General features: G+C 40.3%; 1 pseudogene; it reads right to left on the bottom strand.

The window, feature by feature from the left end:
* On the bottom strand, positions 10,737 to 11,596 carry Gm5317 (predicted gene 5317; annotated as a pseudogene).

Below are 21,299 nucleotides of genomic sequence, written 5' to 3'. Positions count from 1 at the left end.
CACAGAGGCCTTGTTCTCAAAGTTTGTGGAGAGCAACCTATTGTCTGGACAATAAACTAGGTTGTTTAGGAAGTTGAGCTGCACCCCACTTTGTAACCATGAAACGTTCTATAGCAAACACTCCAGAAATAGTCCTTAAGTGATTTGTAAAATGCTAACTTCCTGGTCTAGCTTCTGTAACCAGGCTTGCTTGAAAGGATTACCCACCTTGTGGTTTTGCCCTATAATATGGGAACAGAAAATGGCTCAAGGATGTTCTAATGAATTCTTCCTTAAGAGAAGACAGTTCTGATGTGTACACAAATAAAGATTCTTTTTATTATTTATTTTATTTATTTACATTCAAATGTTGTCCCCCTTCCAGTTTCCCCCCTTCCCTTTGCCTTCTAGAGGGTTTTCCTCAGCCCATCCACTCCCACCTCCTCCCTCTAACATCCAACATCTTCCTACGGTGTTGAAATCCCCTTCAGCCTCTTCAGTCCTTACACTAACTCTTCCATTGGAGTTCCAGGGCTCAGTCCAATGGTTCACTGTAAGTGTCTGCATCTGTCTCAGGTGAGTGCTGGCAGAGCTTCACATAGGACAGCTATGCCAGGCTCCTGTATGTAAGCACATCTTGGCATCAGCAGTAGTTTCAGGGTTCGGTGTTTGTGCCTGGGATGTATCCCAAGGTAGGAATTTTATTGGTTGGCCTTTCTTTCAGTCTCTGATCCAACTTTTGTCCCTGCTTTTTCTTTTGGCAAGAACAATCTGAGTTAAAATTTTTGAAGATTGGTGGGTGGCCCCATGTCTCAACTAGTACTCATGTCTATGAACTGGAGGTGTTCTCCACAGGTTCTTTCTCCTTGTTGTTGGGCATTTCAGTGAGTGTCATTTCCACTGGGTCCTGGGATCCTCCCTCATTCTCTTGTCTGGAATATTCTAGTGGTTCCCCCATTCCCTACCCCATACTGCTACATATTACTATACAATCTCCTGGCTCTCTGGGCTTCTCTCCTGTCTTCCACCATAACTGACCAGCCCAGGTCCCTATGTCATTTTGGGGATGGGTTACCTCACTCAGGATGATATTTTCTAGTTCCATCTATTTCCTTGCAAAATTTGTGATGTATTCATTTTTAATAGAAAAGTAGTAAATCATTCTGTCTATGGACCTCATTTTCTGTCTCCAGTCTTCTGTTGAGGGACATCTGGATTGTGTCTAGCATCTGGCTATTATATAAACAGCTTCTATGAACATAGTGGAGCATGTGCTCTCAATATATTTTGGAGCATCTTTTGAGTGTATGCCCACATGTGGTATATCTCATTCTTCAGGTAGAATATTTTCAACTTTCTGAGGATCTGCCAGATTGATTTACAAAGTGGTTCTATCAGTTTTCAAACACACCAGCAATGAAATAGTGTTCCTCTTACTCCACATCCTCGCCAGCATCTGCTGTCAGCTAAGGTTTTGATCTCAGCTAGTCTGCTTGGTGGAAGGTGAAGTCATTTCCCTGATGAATAAAGGAGGTTGACCATTTCCTTAGGTGCTTCTTAGGCATTTGATATTCATCAGTTGAGAATCCTGTCTAGCTCTATACCCCATTTTTAATTGGGTTATTTGGTTTTCTGAAGTCTAATGTATTAAAGTTCATTTTATGTTTGTATTTGAACCCTCTATCAGAGGAGTTAGTAAAGATCTTTTCCCACTCTGTAGGTTGCCTTTTTGTTCTGTTAACAGTGTTCTTTGCCTCACAGATGCTTTTCAGTTTCATGATGTCCCCTTTGTCAATTGTTGATCTTAGAACCTGAGCCACTGGTGTTCTGTTCAGGAAAAATTCCCCTGTGGCAGTGTGTTTGAGGCTATTCCACACTTGCTCTTCCATTAGCTTCAGTATATTTGGTTTATGTGTGGGTTCTTGATCCACTTGGGCTTGAGGTTTGTACAAGGAGATAAAATGGATCAATTTTCATTCTTCTACATTCAATTTTCAATTAGTCCAGCACTACACAAAGAAGAGGGTGGGGGGAAAGAGTAGAGGAGAGTGGGAAGGATAGAGAGAGAAAGAGACAGAATTTACTTAGACACCGATGACCCACAATTTGGGAAGTCACATACAACTTGTGTGACTCTGTTGTTGACTATGTATTGTCTTCTGCTAATGGAGGACACCATTGCTTCAAGAACAAACATTGACATCATGAACAGGAAGATTTTTTTCCCTGTATTTGAAGTGTGGTCTTTTCCTCACTGTATTTATTTTGTTCAGTTACATGTTTTTCATAGTTGTGAAAACATTGCCTGGTCATTATATGCACTCACTAAATCCTGATTCAGTAATTTCACTGGATTGAAAATTATGAAGACTGAAACAATGGACTAAAATTGAGAATTAATTTCAACCATGAACTTTAGATTTTTCTGGTTCTTACACACTGATGCAGGCAGGAAAACTAATTCAAAAATTACAGGCCAGAAAAAAAAGCCTTCTTTTACATTTATGACTGGATGATCACTTGGGGAAGATTTGACATCTACAAATGGTGTTCTTGTTATCCCAGTAAGGTCATCTGGCTTAATATAGCAGTAAAATAACATTTTCTGCTAGTATTTAAATTATGGAAAATAAACAATACTTTCTAAAGGTAGGAAAGCTCATGAAAGTTATGTATAAACATATAGTGATTGAAAGTATTGACATTTGACTTCATGCTTGAAATCTAACTATGGGCTCTACATCAGCCTAGCTGATTATTTGTATTGTGGAGGATGGTTTTACAGAAATGAAGTACAACTACATGGAAGTATTCTTTTATTTATATTTATTTATTTATTTATTTATTTATTTATTTATTTATTTATTATTCATTGCCCCATTTCCAGTTACCCCTTTGATAAGGAAGCCAAAACCATACAATAAAAAAGAAAGCATCTTCAACAAATTATGATGGTCTAAGTGAATGTCTACATGTAGAAGAATGAAAATAGATCCCTGTTTATGACCCTTCACAAAACTCACGTCCAAGTGAATGAAGCAAGTCAACATAAAACAGTATACACGAAAGCTCATAGGAGAAAGTGTGACATACCCTTAAAGCATTGGTACAGGAGACAATTTTCTGAATAGATCATCAATGGCTCATGCTCTGAGATCACCAATTGATAAATAGAATCTCTTGAAACTGCAAAAATTGTGTAAGGCAAAGAACATTGTAAATAGAACACAATAGCTGTCTACAGACTGGGAAAGAATCTTCACCAAACCTACATCTGACAGAGAGTAAATGTACAAAATTTACAAAGAACTCAAGAAGTTAGATATCAACAACCTAAATAAACCAATCCAAAAAAAAAAAAATGTAGCACAGAACTAAAGAGAGAATTCTCACCAGAAAAATCTCAAACAGCCAAGAAGTACTTAAAGATATGCTCATATTCCTTATCATCAGGGAAATGCAAATAAAATCTATGCTGAGTTTCATCAGATTGGCTAAGATCAAAAACTCAGGAGACAGCAGCACATGATGGTAAGGATGCATAGCAAGGGGAACACTTCTTCATTGCTGATGGGAGTGTATAGTTAAAGTCTTGGGAAATAATTTGGTGGTATTTCAGGAAACTGAGACTAGTTCTTTCTTAAGAACCAACTATCCCACTCCTGAGCACATACCCAAAAGGTATTTCATGATCATATAAAAATACTTTCTTAACTAGGTTCTTTGTAGCTTTATTTGGAATAGGCAGAAACTAGAAACAATTGAGATATACCTCAACTGAAGCATGAATAAAGAAAATGTGGTACATCTACACAATGGAATACTATTCAGCTATTATGCACCAAGGCATCATGAATTTTGCCAGCAATGGATGAAACTTGAGGATATTATTCTAATGATATAACCCAGGCCACAAACGACAAGCACAGTATATATTCAATTATAAATGGATATTAGTCATAAAATACAGGTATTTTACTATACTTGTTGGCATTAGAAGCAGTTTACACTTAGCCTCTAAATCCAGGGATGATGTTATCCCAAGGCTACAATGACCCTTCTGTGTCTGTTGTCATGACAATTGCCAAATATTCCCTGGGCATTCCTCACCTGCATCTCTTGTACTTGGTGGTGTCCATCATTACTTGGCATGCATATCATGGCCCAGATAAAAGAAAGAGACCACAAACCCCTCTCTCTTTTTCCTCTCCCTTGCTTCTTCCCCCTTTCAATAAAGAACTTCTCATGGGAATTGTGCTGGCCCAGCTTTCTAACTACACAAAGTAGCTAAGCAAGAAGGAAGGCACAAGAAAGGGTGCTTGCATCTCATTTAGAAGGATGGATAAAATAGTCAAAAGAGACAAATCAATGAGGGGTGTTGGAAGGATTTGGCAGGGAATGGGAACATTCTGGAATAGGTGTGGGGAAAGACAGGAGAGAAGGTTATATGGCCACAAACATGAATGAAAATCTGTGACTGACAGGGATGAGGGCTTGGGAGCATCTTCAAGAGGAGAGAGAGACCAGGTATAAAAGTGGTGCCCAAGAATCAATTGTGGTAAATTTGGCTGTGACTAAAAGCACTGGAGATATGGAAACTGAAGAGGCCACCTCCTGTACCTAGGCAGGAGTTCCAGTGGAGCAATAGAGATACCAAGTGACCCACAAAGCTTTCAACCCAAGATGTATCCTGTCTACAAGAAATGCAGGCATGGGTGGTGAATCAGAGACTGGGGGAATTACCAAACAATAACTGGCCCAAACTGAGATCCATCCCATGATCAAGAATCTGTCCCTGACACTGTTAATGATACTTTGTTGTTCTTGCAGACAAGAGTCTAGTGAGGCTAGACTCTGAGAGACCTCAGCAGTTGATTGGAAAGAATAGGTATCCTAAGAGGAGAGAAACTTCACAGGAAGACTAGGAGAATCAAGTATCCTGGACCCTTGGGTCTCTTAGAGGCTGACCAAGCAACCAAAGAACATACATGAATGGAAGTAGTCTTCAGTAGTCTTCACTACATACATGTAGCAGATGTGCAGCTTGGTCTTCATGTTAGTCCTAAACAACTAGAAAGTAGACTTGAAGAGCCAGGGTAGGGGTGATACACAGAGGATCCCATACCCATACTGAAGAAAAATGAAGGGGAGAATCACAGAAGGATAAGGTAAGGTAAGGAGTGTCTGGGAGGGGGAAGAGAGTGGGATATAAAATGAATAAGCAAAAATATTTAAAACTACTGCACGTAGTCATACTTCATTTCTATAAAACCATTCACGTCAATACAAATAATCAGCTAAACTGATGTAGACATCACAGTTAGCTTTCAAACATGATGTGAAATGTCAATTTATATATTTTCCATCATCATGTGTTTATGTGTAACTTTCATCGTCTTTTCTAGCTTTGGTAACAAAAGGACACACATGATATGCACTCACAGATAAGTGGATAGTAGCCCCGAAACTTGTACTACCCTAGATACAATTTACAAAACATATGAAACTCAAGAAGAAGGAAGACCAAACTGTGGATACTTCATTCCTTCTTAGAATGGAGAACAAAATAACCATGGAAGGAGTTACAGAGACAAAGTTTGGAGCTGAGACTGAAGAAAGGACCATCCAGAGACTTCCCCACCTGGGGATCCATCCCATATATAACCACTAAGCCCAGACACTATTGCATATGCCAGCAAGATTTTGCTGACAGGGCCCTGATATAGATCTCTCTTGTGAGGCTATGCCAGTGCCTGACAAATACAGAAGTGGATGTTCACAGTCATCTATTGGTTGGAACACAGGGCCCCTAAAGAAGGAGCTAGAGAAGGTAACCAAGGAGCTAAAGGGCTCGGCAACCCTATAGGAGGATCAGCAATATGAACTAACCAGTACCCCACAGAACTGTGTCTCTAGTTGCATATGTAGCAGAGAATGGCCTAGTCGGCTATCAATGAAAGGAGAGGCCCTTGGTCTCATGAAGATCATATAACCCAATACAGGGGAATGCCAGGGCCAGGAAGCAGGAGAGGGTGGGTTGGGGAGCAGGGCAGGGAGAGGGTATAGGGGACTTTGGGAATAACATTTGAAATATAAATGAGGAAAATATCTAATAAATTATATTAAAAATTATTGCTTACTTTCAATATTTACATACTAGCAGAAAACATTATTTTACGGCTATATATTAAGCAAGACTTTCTTCCCAAGGTAAAAAGAGTATCAAGTGTAGAGGTCAAATCTGCCTCAAATGATCATCCAATCATAAATGTAAAAGAAGACTTCTTTGTTTACCTCTATTTTTTGAGGTGGGTTTCCTACCTACATCAGGGTATAAGAACCAAGGATTTTAAAGTTCATGCTAGAAATTAGTTCTCAAATTTGTTCCAGTGTTTTAGTCTCCATAATTTTGAGTTCATTGAATTTACTGAGTTGGGAGTTATTGAATACATACAATGGCTAGGCAACGTTTTCATAACTGTGAACAGAATGTAACTGAACAAAATAAATACAGTGAGGAAAAGGACATACTTCAAATATAGGTAAACACTGTTCTACTGTTCATAATGTCAAAGTTTGTTCTTAAAGCAATGGTATCCTCCTCGGGCGAAAGACACTACACAGACAAGAACAGAGGGTCTTGAAAGTTGTGCTTCATTGGTGTCCAAGAAAATTCTGTTTGTTTCTCTCTCTTCCTTCCTTCCTTAATCCCTCCCTACCTCATCCACTGCTTCCCTCCTTCTCTTCTTTGTATAGTGTCAGTCTAACTGGCAGTCTACATGTAGAAAAGTAGAAATTGATCTGCTTTTGTCTCCTTGTACAAAGCTCAAGTCCAAGTTTATCAAGGACCTCAAATAAATAAATAAATAAATAAATAGATAGATAGATAGATAGATAGATAGATAGATAGATAAATACCAGATAGCTTTAACCTAATTGCAGAGCAAGTGGGAAAGAGCCTCAAACACACTGCTACAGGGGAAGATTTCCTGAACAGAACAAAAATGGCTCAGGCTCTAAGATCAACAATTGACAAATGGACCTCATGAAACTGAAAAACATCTGTAAGGCAAAGCACATTGTCAATAGGACAAAAAGGCATCCTACAGATTGGGTAAAATCTTTACTAACCCTAGGTCTGATAAAAGGCTAATATCCAAAATATACAAATAACTCAAGGTGTAGATTTCAGAAAACCAAATAACCCAATTAGAAATGGGTCACAGCGCTAAATGGAGAATTTTCAATTGATGAGTCAAGAATGGCTGAGTAGCACCTCAAGAAATTTTCAACAAACTCTTAGTTACCAGGGAAATACAAATCAAAACAAGTCTGAGATTCCACTTTACACCAAACAGAAAAGTGCTAGTGTGGTTGTGGAGGAAAAGAAACCCTCCTCCTTTGCTGGATTGGAAAACTGGTAGAACCATTTTGCAAATCAATCTGGTAGCTCCTCAGAAAGTTGCAAATAGTTCTACCTGAAGATACAGGTATACCACACTTGGGCATATATCCAAAAATTGCTTCAACATATGACAAAAACACATGCTCCATTATGTTTATAGCATCTATATTTATAAAAGCCAGAAGGTGAACAAAACCCAGATGTTCCTTCAAAGAAGACTAGATACAGAAAATGTAGTACATTTACACAATAAAATACTACTCGGCTGTTGGGAACTAAAAAGGGGGGCCCTGGTGAAGAGGTAGAAGAGAGACCCACACCCTGCCAGAGTTCCACCTGTGCTCTGGTCAGCCAGATGTGGAAGGGCTGCTATCTACCTTCCACTCATCCCTGGGTGGACATCTAATCCTCTGACCCACTTTTCAGGGGGTGGCAAGGGGCAGCACTACCTGGGATTCCCAGAGCTACATTGCTAAAGCCACTGCAGTTATAGGAGCGAGGGATGAAGGAAGAAAGGTTCCCAACACCAGCAAGAGTGAGTACAACGGATCTTGACTGGAACACAGGAAGGCCTTCTAAGGGGAGTTTATAAACAGCTCATTAGGAGAAAGCCTGTCCCATCCTCCAAGTGCAGTGGGCCTTGATGAGCAGAGTCATTCATTCTATGGTTTTATAGCTTTATTATAGAAAGGCAGGAAGAAAGAGAGAAGGTAGAAAGAGAGTGGGGGAAGGCTAGAGAGAAAGAGAGTAAGAGGGAGAGAAGAGAGGAGAGAGGAGAGGAGAAGACAAAGTGAGAGGAGAGAGGGGGTGAGAGTGAGAGGTAAGAGAGACAAGTAAGAGAGTGAGGTGGGAGCTTAACAGCCCCTTTTATGGTCTTCACTGTTGCAAGGTAACTGGGGAGAGGTTTAGCCTGAAGGTCAGAAGCTTGGGCCATTGCCTATGTGATTTAGACATGCTTCTCTTGTAGGGGCTGTGGGGAGGGCAGTAACTTAGGCAGGGGCCAGAGTTCCAGGAGCATGAGGGAATGCCTACCATGTCATGAAGGTGAATTATCATCCTTCGGGGTTCAGACCTCAGCTCGACTGGAGACCAGCCTGTCTATGCATAGCCAAAATTCCCCACACTTGGCTACTAAAAACAAGGATATCACTAATGTTTCCAGCAAATAGACAGAACAAGAAAATATAATCCTGAGTGATGTAACCCATACCTAAGTGGACATACATGGTATGTACTCAGTGATACGTGGGTATTAACCAAAAAGTACAGAATACCATGATACAACTCAAAGACCATATGAACCTTAACAAGAAGAAAGGCCCAAGTCTGGATGCTTCAATTCCAATTAGCAGGGGGAACAAAATAATCACAGGAGGCAGCTAGAGGGAGGAACCTGAGTGGGAGAGAGGAGGAGGAAATAAAAGGATTGGGCAGGTCAGATATGGGTGAAGACAGCAGAAAAGCCCAGAGGGCAAAGATATTGAATAGAAATATGCAGGACTGTGGGTTGGAGAATGGGAGGAACCACTAGAACATTCCAGACACCAGGAATGAGGGCTGCTTCCAGCACCCAATGGAGATGACATTAGCCCAAATGCCTAACAGCAGGGAGATAGAACCTGTAGAGGTCACCTCCCGTAGATAAACATGACCATTATTTGAGGGATGGGGCCACCCATCTTCAAAATTTTTAACTCAGAGTTGTTCTTGTCTAAAGGAAATGTATGGACAAAAAAAAAAAAAAGAAAGAAAAGAAAAGGAAAAAAATGGAGGAGAGACTGGAGGAAAGGCCAACCAGACACCATCCTTAGGATCCATCCCAGGTGCAGATACCAAACTAGACCATATTGCTGATGCCAAGATGTGCTTGCAGACTCTGCCTGGCATGGCTGTCCTCTGAGAGGCGCTAACAGCAGTTTCCTAAGACACAAGCAGGTACTTAAAACCAACCATTCGACTGAACCTGGGCACCACAATGGAAGAGCTAGTAGAAGGACTGAAGGAGCTGAGTGGGATTGCAACCTTATAGGAAGAACAACAGTATCAACTAATTGGACCAATGAAATCTGGAAGAGCTTAACCCACCAAAGAGTACACATAGTCAGGTCCGTGGTCCCAGCTACATATGTAACAGAGGACTGACTTGTCAGGGCTCAGTGGGAGGGCACACAGTTAGTCCTGTGGAGGCTTGATGCTCCAGAGAAGTTGAATGCTAGAGGGATGAGGTGGGAGTGGGTGGGTGTGGGTGCACCCTCTTAGAGGCAAAAGGGCCAGAATTGAAGGTAGGGGACTCATGGAATGGGGAACTGGAAAGGAGGCAACATTTGAAATGTAAATAAATAAAACAAATAGTAAAAAAGAACCTTTATTTGTGTACACATCAGAGCTGTCTACCCCTAAGAAAGGATTCAAGAGACCAACCTTGAGACATTTTCTGTTCCCATTTTATAGGGAAAAACCACAAGTTGGGAGATCCTTTCAAGCAAGCCTGGTTACAGAAGCAAGACCAGGCAGTTTTTACAAAACAGCTAAGGAATATTTGTAGAGTGTATTTTATACAACATTTTATGGTTACATTATGGGGTGGAGCTCAAATTACCAAACAACCTAGTTTATTGCCCAGACAGTATGTTGCTTTCCACAAACTTTGATTGCGAGGCCCTAGTGCACAACCCAACACGCACACAACTCATTGAACATGGAAAAGTTAAGCAGGTACTAAATAAATAAATAAAGCAGGAGGGTACTCTGCACATTCTTGAAAGGGAAACAAAAATGGCCACAAACCCTTTTGCACTATAGTGGTGTCTTATCTGTAAGATATGTTAGGGAAATGCTGGAACAAAACTTATAGGAGTAACCAAGTAATAACTGATTTAATTTAAGGTCTACTCCCCAAGATTATACCCATACCTGACACTGCTTGTTTGACTAAGATCTTGAGAGTACATGGCCCAGGGACCTAAGGAAGAAAACAAATATTACTGGTCTAAACAAACAAATCTTAATAATGAATGACTCATCCTTATATTCTGCTATACTCATATATCTGTGCCTTGTTCAGCCATCATCAGAGACACTTCCTCCTGTAGCAGATGGGAACAAACACAGAGACCCACAGCCATATATTACAAAGGATGAGAGCCCTTGGAGCACTCAGTTCTAAATGAAATGTTTCCGTAAAAACCCCTCTTCTTGGAGCACAGGAAACACTTGAGAAGAGGAGGCAGAAAGAATGAAAGTTTCAGAGGGAATGAAAAACACCATAAAAACCAACCCTCAAAATCAACTCAGCAAAGTTCATAGGGACTCACAGAGACTGAAGCAGCATGCATAGGGCTTTCTTGGGTTTAAATCACATTCTTTTTTTCTTGTTATCAGGTTGGTGTTATAAAATGACATCTGTTAGGCCATCTGTCACTTTACTAATTTCTTCAAGAATCTGTTCCTTGGTTTTACTCTTCGGAATAGAGCCCACAAAATGCCTATTGTTGGCAACTGAGATGCAGACACCAATGTGCTTTCTGGAAAGAATTTCATGATTATTATACAGTTTAACAGCCCCTTGTGCTGCATCTTTTGTACAAAAAGTGACAAATGCATAACCTCTGTTGAGACCAGTAAGAGGATCCATCATTAAACGAAGATCCCATATAGGTCTAGCTTTCTCAAATAATGGAACAAGCTCATCCTCAAACAGATCTCTGAGGATTTTCCCCACAAGCAGCTCAGTGTCAACAGAAGGCTGCTGACCTGAGTAAACATAATCAGGAGGTGGGCACGCATACTTCCTCTGACCTGTAGTCACATCAAGTGTGTAGTCCATTCTTTCCAAAAGTGCCTTAATCTTTGCTTCATTTGGTTGTTTACTAGAGTAAACTTTGCTCCCTTGTTTCTCTGTCTGCCTGTAAGTCTCCATGATTCCACATAAAAAGGCACGTTTGTTCTGAACATGAGAGAGATCTGGCTTTAAACTGTTGAAGCACTGCCAATGTGCCGTCTTCTTTGAACTCTTTTAAAGCTTCAATAGCTCTTTCATCCTAATAACTATGTGCAACTAGCCATGCAGCATAAATTTCATCTAGTTTTTCAGCAACTTTCTGTGGTAAATCAGCATCAAGCAATGTCTGAAACTTTTTTTGAATGGATAACTGCTAAAGTAGTATCCATGGGTTCTTCAGTATCATTTCCATTAACATGTTCTGTAGCCATGTTTTCAGAGATCTCCCCACAGGATTGGAACCAATGGGGTCCCATCCAATCCGATGGGTCGGGTGAATGGAAACACCTGCTCACTGCATGAATGTTCAGCGTGAATGCAGCTGTTGTAAAATGGCCTTCTTGAAAGTTTCTATTCTGGCTTCAAGATATATTATAGACATATTATATATGGTCACAAAAACAGCATGGCAGTGGCATAAAAATATTTATGAGAATCAATGAAACATAGTAGAAGATCCAAATATGGACAGACAGAACTACACCTAGCTGATATTTGGCAAATACATAAACAATAATTACTGGAGAGAGTACAGCTGTTTAACAACTGATACTAACAAAACTGGATATCCATGTGTAGAAGAATTAAGCTAGATACATATCTGTCACTTTGCAAAAAATTCGTTTCAAACAGATCAGACACCACAACTTAAGAACTGACACTTGCAAACTGCTACAGCAGAAATTAAGTAGAATTCCAAAATATATGCTGCTTAGGGTTTTCGTTTTCCCATCATTTATACTTAGTGCTTAAAGTTTTAGGTGAGGGAGACTGTATTATTCACCGCCAGATGTAAAGGCAATGGATGAATCCTTGAGGACAGGTTGCTGTCCCCTGAAACTGAGAGTGTCATCAGGTAACATTTGAAACCTGTCCCAGGGTTTTGCCTACTTTGCTTTAGCAGGTCTACATGGTTTTCCTACCAAGATAGTTGAAAAAAAAAAAAAAAAGCCTTGATTGGATTCATGGTTTGGAGTTTTTCTCATTGTTATACTAATTTTCATTTAATTACTTCCATGTAGGTATTGTTACATTATCTGAGGACAATCTGACTTCATATATATGAGGGGATAGATATAAGAGAAAGGCATACACAAATACATTTCATTTCACAAGACACAAGGTTATTCAGAAATAAAGAAATGGAAATATATGTTTTGAGGTAGATAATCCTAGGGGAAGAGAGCAAAAATGTGCAACTTAGGAAATAAAGTACAACCTACTGCTAATAAAGTAGGGGAACTTCTAAGGTCTGTGCAGTCTCCTTTCAGGGGTAGAACCCTTGAAACCTGAGAGCCTTGATGGGATAAGGGATAGCAGGCCTCAAGGTTATGGCTTTCTTTAGGGAAGAAAGGCAGGTAGAAAGCAGGCATGTCCACACTGCTTTTGCTACTTTCTAATTTTCCAAGGTGCTACATTGGTATTTTTTAATTATCTTCTTCTTCTTCTTCTTCTTCTTCTTCTTCTTCTTCTTCTTCTTCTTCTTCTTCTTCTTCTTCTTCTTCTTCTTCTTCTTCTTCTTCTTCTTCTTCTCCTCCTCCTCCTCCTCCTCCTCCTCCTCCTCCTCCTCCTCCTCCTCCTCCTCCTCCTCCTCCTCCTTCTTCTTCTTCTTCTTCTTCTTCTTCTTCTTCTTCTTCTTCTTCCTGTTCCTCTTCCTCCTCCTCCTCCTCCTCCTCCTCCTCCTCCTCCTCCTCCTCCTCCTCCTCCTCCTCTTCTTCTTCTTCTTCTTCTTCTTCTTCTTCTTCTTCTTCTTCTTCTTCTTCTTCTTCTTCTTCTTCTTCTTCTTTTACTTATTCACTTCATATCCTATTCACTGCCCTCTTCCTGGTCACTCTCTCCCACAATCCTTCCTTCATCCCCTCTCCCCTTTTTTTCTGAAAGGGGATGCCCCATGGTACTTCAAGTCTCTGCAAGGCTAGGCACATCCTCTCACACTGAGGCCAGACGATGCAGCCCATCTAGAAGAACATATTCAAGAGACAGGCAACAGCATTTGGGATAGCTCCCATTCCATTTCTTTGGGACCCACACTAAGACCAAGCTGCACATCGGTTAAATATGTGTGGGGAGGCCTAGGTCTAGTCCCTGTATGTTTTATGATTGTGGTTCATACTCTGAGAGCCCAAAGTATCCAGGTCAGTTGATTCTGTTGATCTTCATGTGGAGTTCCTATCCCTGTTGGGGCTTTCATTCTATTCTCCTATAAGAGTTCCAAAGCTACATCCACTGTTTGTCAGTGGGTGTCTGCCTCTATCTGAGTCAGTTGGTGGATGGGGCCCCTCATAGAACACCCATTCTAGACTCTTGTCTGCAAACAGAAGAGAGTATCATTAATATTGTCAGGCATTGGTGTTTGTCCATGGATGGATCTCAAGTGGTGTCGGATGTTTGGCATTTCTCTCAGTCTCTGCTCCTTCAAGAATCCCTGCATTTCTTGGAGACTGGATAAATTTTGGGGATTGATGTTTGTGGGTGGGCTGTTGTCGTCCCTATAACTCCACCATGGTTCCTGCTTGACCACAGGAGGCAGTCTCCCCAGGCTCTATATACATAATGCTATGAGTAACAGCTAAAGACAGTGCCCACTTACTCTATGGTGCCTCCCCTAAATCAGGTCACTTTCTCTTCCTGGAGATTCATTTTATGCTCCCTCCATCTCTTGCAAAATTTCATTGATTTTCATGGCCATCATGACATCCACTCTGCCTCTCCTCACACCTGGCTCCAAGCTACCCAAAACCTCTGTATGTTCCTTGTCCCACCCAATTCCCTCCTGCCCTATGCTTTCACTAAGATTCCATTCCTGATTCCAAGTGAGCCACAAGCGTCCTTGGGTCCAGATTCCTTGGATCGGTTGTGTGTAGCATGGGCATCATCATTTTATGGGTAATATCCACCTATAAGTGAATACATATCATTTATGTTGTTTAGGGACTGGGTAATCTCAATCTATGATATTCTCAATATACAACTATCTGCCTGCAGAATTCATGATGTCCTTATTTTTCATAGCTGAATAATATTCTATTGTGTAGATGTACCACATTTTCTTTATCCATTCTTCAGTTGAGGAACATCTAAGTTGTTTCCAATTTCTGGCTATTATGAATATAGTTAAGCAAGTGTCTTAGTGGAATCGTGGAACATCTTTTGAATATATGCCCAGGAGTGGTGTAGCTGGGTCTTGAGGTAGAACTATTCCCAGCTTTCTGACAAAGTGCCAAATTGATTTCCAAAGTGGCTGTACAAGTTGGCACTCCCACTACCAATGGAGGGTGTTCTCTTAATCTACATCCTTATCAACATGTGTTATCATTTGAGTTTTTAATATTAGCCATTCTGACCAGTGTAAGATAGAATATCAGAGTTGTTTTGATTTGCATTTCCCTAATGACTAAGGATTTTGGAGGTTTTTAAAAGTTTTTCTTGGCCATTTGAGATTCTTCTGTTGAGGATTATGTCCCATTTTTTAGTTGTGTTATTTGTGTTGTTTAACTTCACAAGTTCTTTATAAATTTTGGACATTAGCTCTCTGTCAGATGTAGAGGTGTTGAAGATACTTTCCTAATCTGTAGGCTACTATTTTGTTGCCCTGACCTGCAGGGATAATCAGCAGGGACCTAGGGCAAGGGAGTGAGAGAATGGGAGGGACAAGAAACACGAAGAATGGGAGCAAGTCAATTTCCTGATCAAGCTCTGAAAAACTTCAAGAGTGGCAATATAAGTATAAGCAAGAAGAGACTTCAAAGGAGGGGGGAAGAGTCCAGGGACTCTCCAAAGGTCAGGTGGCAATCTTCAGCTCCTGAAACCAATGGTCACAGTGCCTTTCTACCCACAAACATTCTTACTGTTATGACCACGAATTTTGTCTCAGGGTTGTTTATGTAAGTTAGAAAATTTCCACAGGGCCATGGTTGAGGCCATGTCTCCTGGCATTTTGTCCTACTACAGTGTTTTTGCCTTACAGAAACTTTACAGTTTCACTCGTTTCCATTTATCAATTTGTGATCTTAGAGCCTGAGACATTGGTGTCAGGAAATTGTCTCCTGCATCAATTCATTTAATGGTACTTCCCAATTCCTCTCCTGTGAGATTTAGTGTATCCGGTTTTATGCTGAGGTCCTTCATCCAATTGGATATGAGTTTTTTGCAGGGTGGTAAGTATGAATCTACTTTCGTTCTTCTACATGCAGACATACAGTTATACCAACACCATATATTGAAGATGCTTTCTGTTGTCCATTGTATGGCCCAAGCTTCTTCACCAAAAATCAAGTGTAATTGGTATGTGGGTTTATTTTGGGGTTTTCAATTTGATTCCATTTGATCAATGTATCTGTTTCTGTACCAATACCAGGCAGTTTTGGTTTGGTTTGGTTTGGTTTTTAAATCAGTATTACTCTGTAGTAGAGATTAAGGTCAGAGATTGTAATTTCTCTCAAAGTTCTTTTATTGTTTAAGATTGTTTTGGCTTCTCTCGGTTTATTATTTTTCCATATGGAGTTCAGAGTTGCTCTTCTAAGCTCTCTATATAATTGGGGTGGAATTTTGCTGGGGATTGCATTGAATGTGTAGATTGCTTTTGGTAAGATGGCCATTTTCACTCTTAATCCTACCTACACATGATCATGGGAGACCTTTCCATCTTCTGATATCTCCTTAGATTTCTTTCTTCAGAGACTTAAAGTTCTTATCATACAGACTTTTCATTTTTGTGGTTAGAGTTACACCAAGGTATTTTATATTATTCATGGCTATTGTAAAGTATGTTGCTCCCTAATATTTTTCTCAGTCAGTTTATCGTTTGTACAGAGGAGGGTTACTGATTCCATTAAGTTAATTTTGCATCCAGCTACTTTGCTGAAGATGTTTTAAGCAGTAGGAGTTCTCTGGAAAAAAGTTTCGGGGTCATTCATGTATGCTTTCATATTATCCACAAATAGTGATCCTTTGATTAGTTCTTTTACAATATGTATCTTCTTGATCTTTTTTAGTTGTCTTATTGCTCTGGCTAGAACTTCAAGCTCTATATTGAAGATAGGGAGAGAGTGAGAGGTTTTGTCTTCTTCTTGGTTTTATTGGAATTGCTGTAAGTTTTGAAAGGATAAAAAATACAGACTCAACTCCAGCCTCCTAAGAAGCCCTAAATACCACAAATTCTAGACCCTTCTCCCTGCTAGAGTATAGGTAGAAGGTCACACTTCTTGCTGCTCCAGGGCCTGATTTTCTGTGAATATGTGATCCTGGCCTAGTAAGGTAACTGGAAATAAGTTGACTAACTGCTTATCTAGCTTCTGTAAACTGCTTGTACCATAGAAGGAAAGATTACATACTGAAACTGTGATTTGCCACCCCTGCCCAGGAACCCACACAAATGCAGACCTCTGGGGCCATAGAAAACTGATTGGCTCCCGGAGCCCAGGCTTGATGATTTAAAATGATTGGCCTAGAAACTATGGAGTGGTACAAATCGATTAGCCCACACTGTGTGGGCTCTTGATGCTATGACATGATTGGTTTGTGAAGCGCAGGCTTCGTTGTAACCCCATAAAAGCTGTCCCAATTCTACACTCATGGTCTGCGGTCCTCCACCCCTGCATGGTGTACGACTGTGGGCACCAGATCGCGCCTGGAATAAAAAGTCCTCTTGCGGTTTTCATCAAGGCCGTTTCTTGTGAGTGATTTGGGGTGTCGCCTCTCCTGAGTCAGAATGTGGGGGAGTCCTCACTTTGTGAGTCTTTTGGTTTCTCTTCATTTTGCTTGATGTTGGCTATTGGCTTGCATATTAATTTCATTATGGTTAGGCATATGCCTTGTATTCCTGATGTCTCTGATACTTTTAGCATGAAGGAGTATTGAATTTTGCCAAAGGCTCTTTCAGCATCTAATGAGATGATCATGTATGTTTTTTTTTCTTTCTCTTTGTTTATATGGTGGATTATTCATAGATTTTCATATACTGAATAATCCCTGTATCCTAGGAATAAAGCCTACTTCATCATGTTGGATGATTTTTTTTACATGTTCCTGGATTCAGTTTGCTAGTATTTTATTATGTTTCCATCAATGTTCATAAGTAAATTGGTCTGACATTCTCTTTCTTTGTTGAGTCTTTTAGTGGGTTTAAGTATTAGTGAGACTGTGGCTTCATAGAATGAGATTGGCAGTGTTCTTTTTGTTTCTGAAATCATTTGAGGAGTGCTGGAATTAGTTCTTCTAGTAATTTAAAAGTCTGATAGAATTCTGTGTTAAAGCCATCTCACCCTGTGCTTTTTGAGAGGTGGGGAGAGACTTTTAATGCCTGCTTCTATTACTTTAATGGCTATAGGGATATTTATCTAGTTTACCTGATCTAAATTTAACTTTGAGGAGTGGTATTTGTCTAGAAAATTCTCCATTCATTAATATTTTCAAATTTTTGTAGTATGAGCTTTTGAAGTAAGATCTAATGATTCTTTGAATTGCTTCAGTATCTATTATTATGTCTCCCTTTTAATTTCTGATTTTGTTTGTTTGGATTCTGGCTCTGTGCCTCTTGGTTAGTTGTAGCTACCTGCAATCACATGAACTGAGTACCTGAGTGAGAGGCTGGAGCTATATGGGAGGAAATGGCAGGAGACAAAATTCTGACCAAGGCCCAAGAGTTTACTAAGAGTCTGAGCTTATAAAGGGGGAAGGAGCATCCTCTGCTATGCCAGGCTCTTGATGCTTTGTTGCCAGTCTGTCAGCATTTGGTCCCCAGGCTGTTGCTTATCTCAAGAAGACAGGTTCAGCCTCTCATCGGGTAGCAGTGTCTTGGAGAAGAGCACAGGTGGCAGAACAATAGACCTATCTAGGTTGAAAGATTCCACCCTAGGTAGTCTCATTCACAATGGCAGAACAGGTCAGAGCCAGCCTGCTCAAGGCTGGGGGAGGCTACAGTTAGTTGAGTTAAGGATTGAGCTATCTTGTTGATTTTCTCCAAGAATAAGTTCTTGGTTTCCTTGATTTTTTTGTATTGTTTCTTTGTTTCTAACTAATTGATTTCATCCCAGATTTTGATTATTTCCTGGCTTATACTGAAATAAAATTAAAATTCAAGGTCCATGACTCATGCAGCTTGCTAGTTAGGAGGGCTTTTAGGCCTAGTGCAAAGATCAAAGGCTGAAAATCATCCCAGGAACCAACTAGCCATAAAGATAGGGAAGACATACAAGAGTGTCTGGACTAGCCCGACACCTCCCTATCTCCCTCCCTTCTGACATGGGTTAAATGTTAACCAGACGTTCTGCTATTACCTTGATCTGCGTGTACAGTTTGCTGATGTTTAAATGAACCAATCGTGTGAAAACACGCCAATTCCTCCCCCAGCCCCAGACCCTTTTCTATAAAAACCCCTAGCTTTTGAGCCTAGTGGCCGACAACTGCTATCTCCTGTGGGAGATATGTATAGGTCTGTAGCTCTGTCATTAAACTACCTCATGTGTTTGCATCAAGACAGTCACTCATGATTCTTTGGGTGCAGGCCGACTTGGGATACAAGTGGGGGTTTCCCCACTAGGTTCTTTCAATACTCCTATTTGGCCTGCTAGCCCTTTTTTTCTATAGCTTTCAGGTGTACTTTTAAACTACTGACAAGAGAACTTTCTAATTTATTTTTGAGGGTACTTTATAGGTGCTATGAACTTTCCTCTTAGCACTGCTTTCCTTTTGTCCTGTTAATTTATGTATCTTGTGCCTTCATTTTTTTTTAAATTTTATTTTTATTTTTTCTGTTTTTTTAAATTAATCATTATCATTTATATCTCAAACGATATCCCAGTTCCTGGTTACCCCTCCACAACCCCCACATTAGACATCTGCCCTCTCCCCCCTCCTCTTTGCCACTATGTTGGTGTTCCCACAACCAGCCACCCACTCCCACCTCACTGCTCCAGCATCCACCTATGATGGGGCATCAAACCTTCACAGGACCATGGGCCTCCCCTCCCATTGATGTCAGACAAGCCATCCTTTGCTATATATGTGTTTGGAGTCATGAATTCCTCCATGTAAACTCCTTGGTTGGTGGTCTATTCCCTGGGACGACTGGGTGGTCCATTATGCAGATATTGTTCTTCCTATGGGGTTGCAATCTCCCTTTGCTCCTCCTGTCCTGCCAGGTCCCCCACCGGGGGCCCCCAAACTCAGTATGAAGGTTGGTTCCAAGCATCCACATCTTCATTGGTGAGTTGCTGGCAGGAACTCCCAAGGAAAAACCACACCAGGTTCCTGTCAGAAAGTGCCTCTTGGCAACAGCAGCAGTGCTGGGTTTTGGTGTCTGCAAACACAGTGAATCCCCAAGTCAGGTAGTCCCCAGATGGCCATTTCTTCAGTCTCTGCTCCATTTTTTGTCCTTTCCCTTCCTTTAGAAAGGAACATTTATGGGCTAAAAAATTTGAGATGGGTGCATGGCACTATCCCTCTTACCAGGGGCAGTGCCTATCAACTGGCAGTGGTCTCTACAGGTTCTCTCTCCCCTTCCTTGTGCATTTCAGCTACAGTGATCTCCTTTGGGTCCTGGGATCCTCTCCATTTCCTGGCATCTGGGACCTTCCAGTGTCATGCCTTCATTTTAATTGAACTCTAATATGTCTTCAATTTTTTTCTTTATTTTTTACTGGAACAAGAGATATTGAGTAGAGAATTTTTTAAAATTTTTATGAGTGTGTGGGCTTTCTACTGTTTCTGTTGTTGAAGTTCAGCTTTAATCCATGATGGTCTGATAAGATACAAGGCAGTATTTATATTTTCTTCGATCTGTTGAGGCTTGCTTTGCTACTAACTATAAGGTTAGTATTGGAGAAGGATCCCTGAGGTGCTGAGGAGAAGATATATTCTTTGGTGTTTGTGTTGAATTTTCTATAGATGTCTGTTAGATCCATTTGATTTATAATATCTCTTAGTTTCATTATTCCTCTGTTTAGTTTTTGTCTGAATGACCTGTCAATTTGTGAGAGTAGGGTGTTGAAGTCTCCCACTATTAGTGTGTGGCGTTCAATGTGCAATTTAGCTTCTACAATGTTTCTTTAAAAATGTGAGTACCTTAGTGTTTGGGGCTCAGATGTTCAGAATTGAGTTTATCTTGGTAGACTTTTTTTTTTTCCTCTGATGAGTATGAAGTGTCTTTGCCTGTCTCTTTTGTGTAATATGGGTTTAAAGTCTATTTTATTAGATATTAGATAATATCCAGCTTGCTTCTTCGTCCATTTGCTTTGAAAACTTTGTTGCAGCTCCTTATTTTGAGGTAACATGTATATTTATTCATTAAGTGTGTTTCTTGTATGCAGCAGAATGATAGATCCTTGTTTTCATATCCATTCTGTTAGCCTGTGTCTTTACTGGAAAATTAAGTCCATTGATATTGAGAGTTATTAATGACCAGTAATTGTTATTTCCTTTTATTTTGATGTTGGTGGTATTAGTGTGAATGTGTGTTTTTCTGTGTTTGTGTTTGTGTGTGTGTATGTGTTTCTGTGTGATTTTCATGCTTCCCTTGCTTTTGCTGGTATAAAATTACTTATTTACTGTGTTTTCTTGGATACAGTTATCCTCCTTGGGTTTCAGTTTTCCTTCTAGTATTCTCTGTAGGGCTCATTTGTGCATAGATACTGTTTGAATTTAGATATATCTTGAAATATCCTGCTTTCCTTATCTATGGGGATTAAGAGATTTGCTGGATATAGTAGTCTATGTGGGCACCTGTGCTTTCTAGAGGTTACAAGATATCTGTTCAAGTCCTTCTAGCTTTCATGGGCTTTGTTGAATAGTCGGGTGTGATTCTGATAGGTCTGCCGTTTTATGACACTTGTCCTTTTCCCCTTGCTTCTTTTAATATTCTTTCTTGATCTGTATATTTTGTGTTCTGGTTATTATGTTGTGGTAGAATTTTCTTTT

Source organism: Mus musculus, chromosome 6 (assembly GCF_000001635.26).
Source record: "Mus musculus strain C57BL/6J chromosome 6, GRCm38.p6 C57BL/6J".
Lineage (NCBI taxonomy): Eukaryota > Metazoa > Chordata > Mammalia > Rodentia > Muridae > Mus > Mus musculus.
The sequence above is the reverse complement of the archived record's forward strand: the minus strand, read 5'-3'. Positions and strand labels throughout refer to the sequence as shown.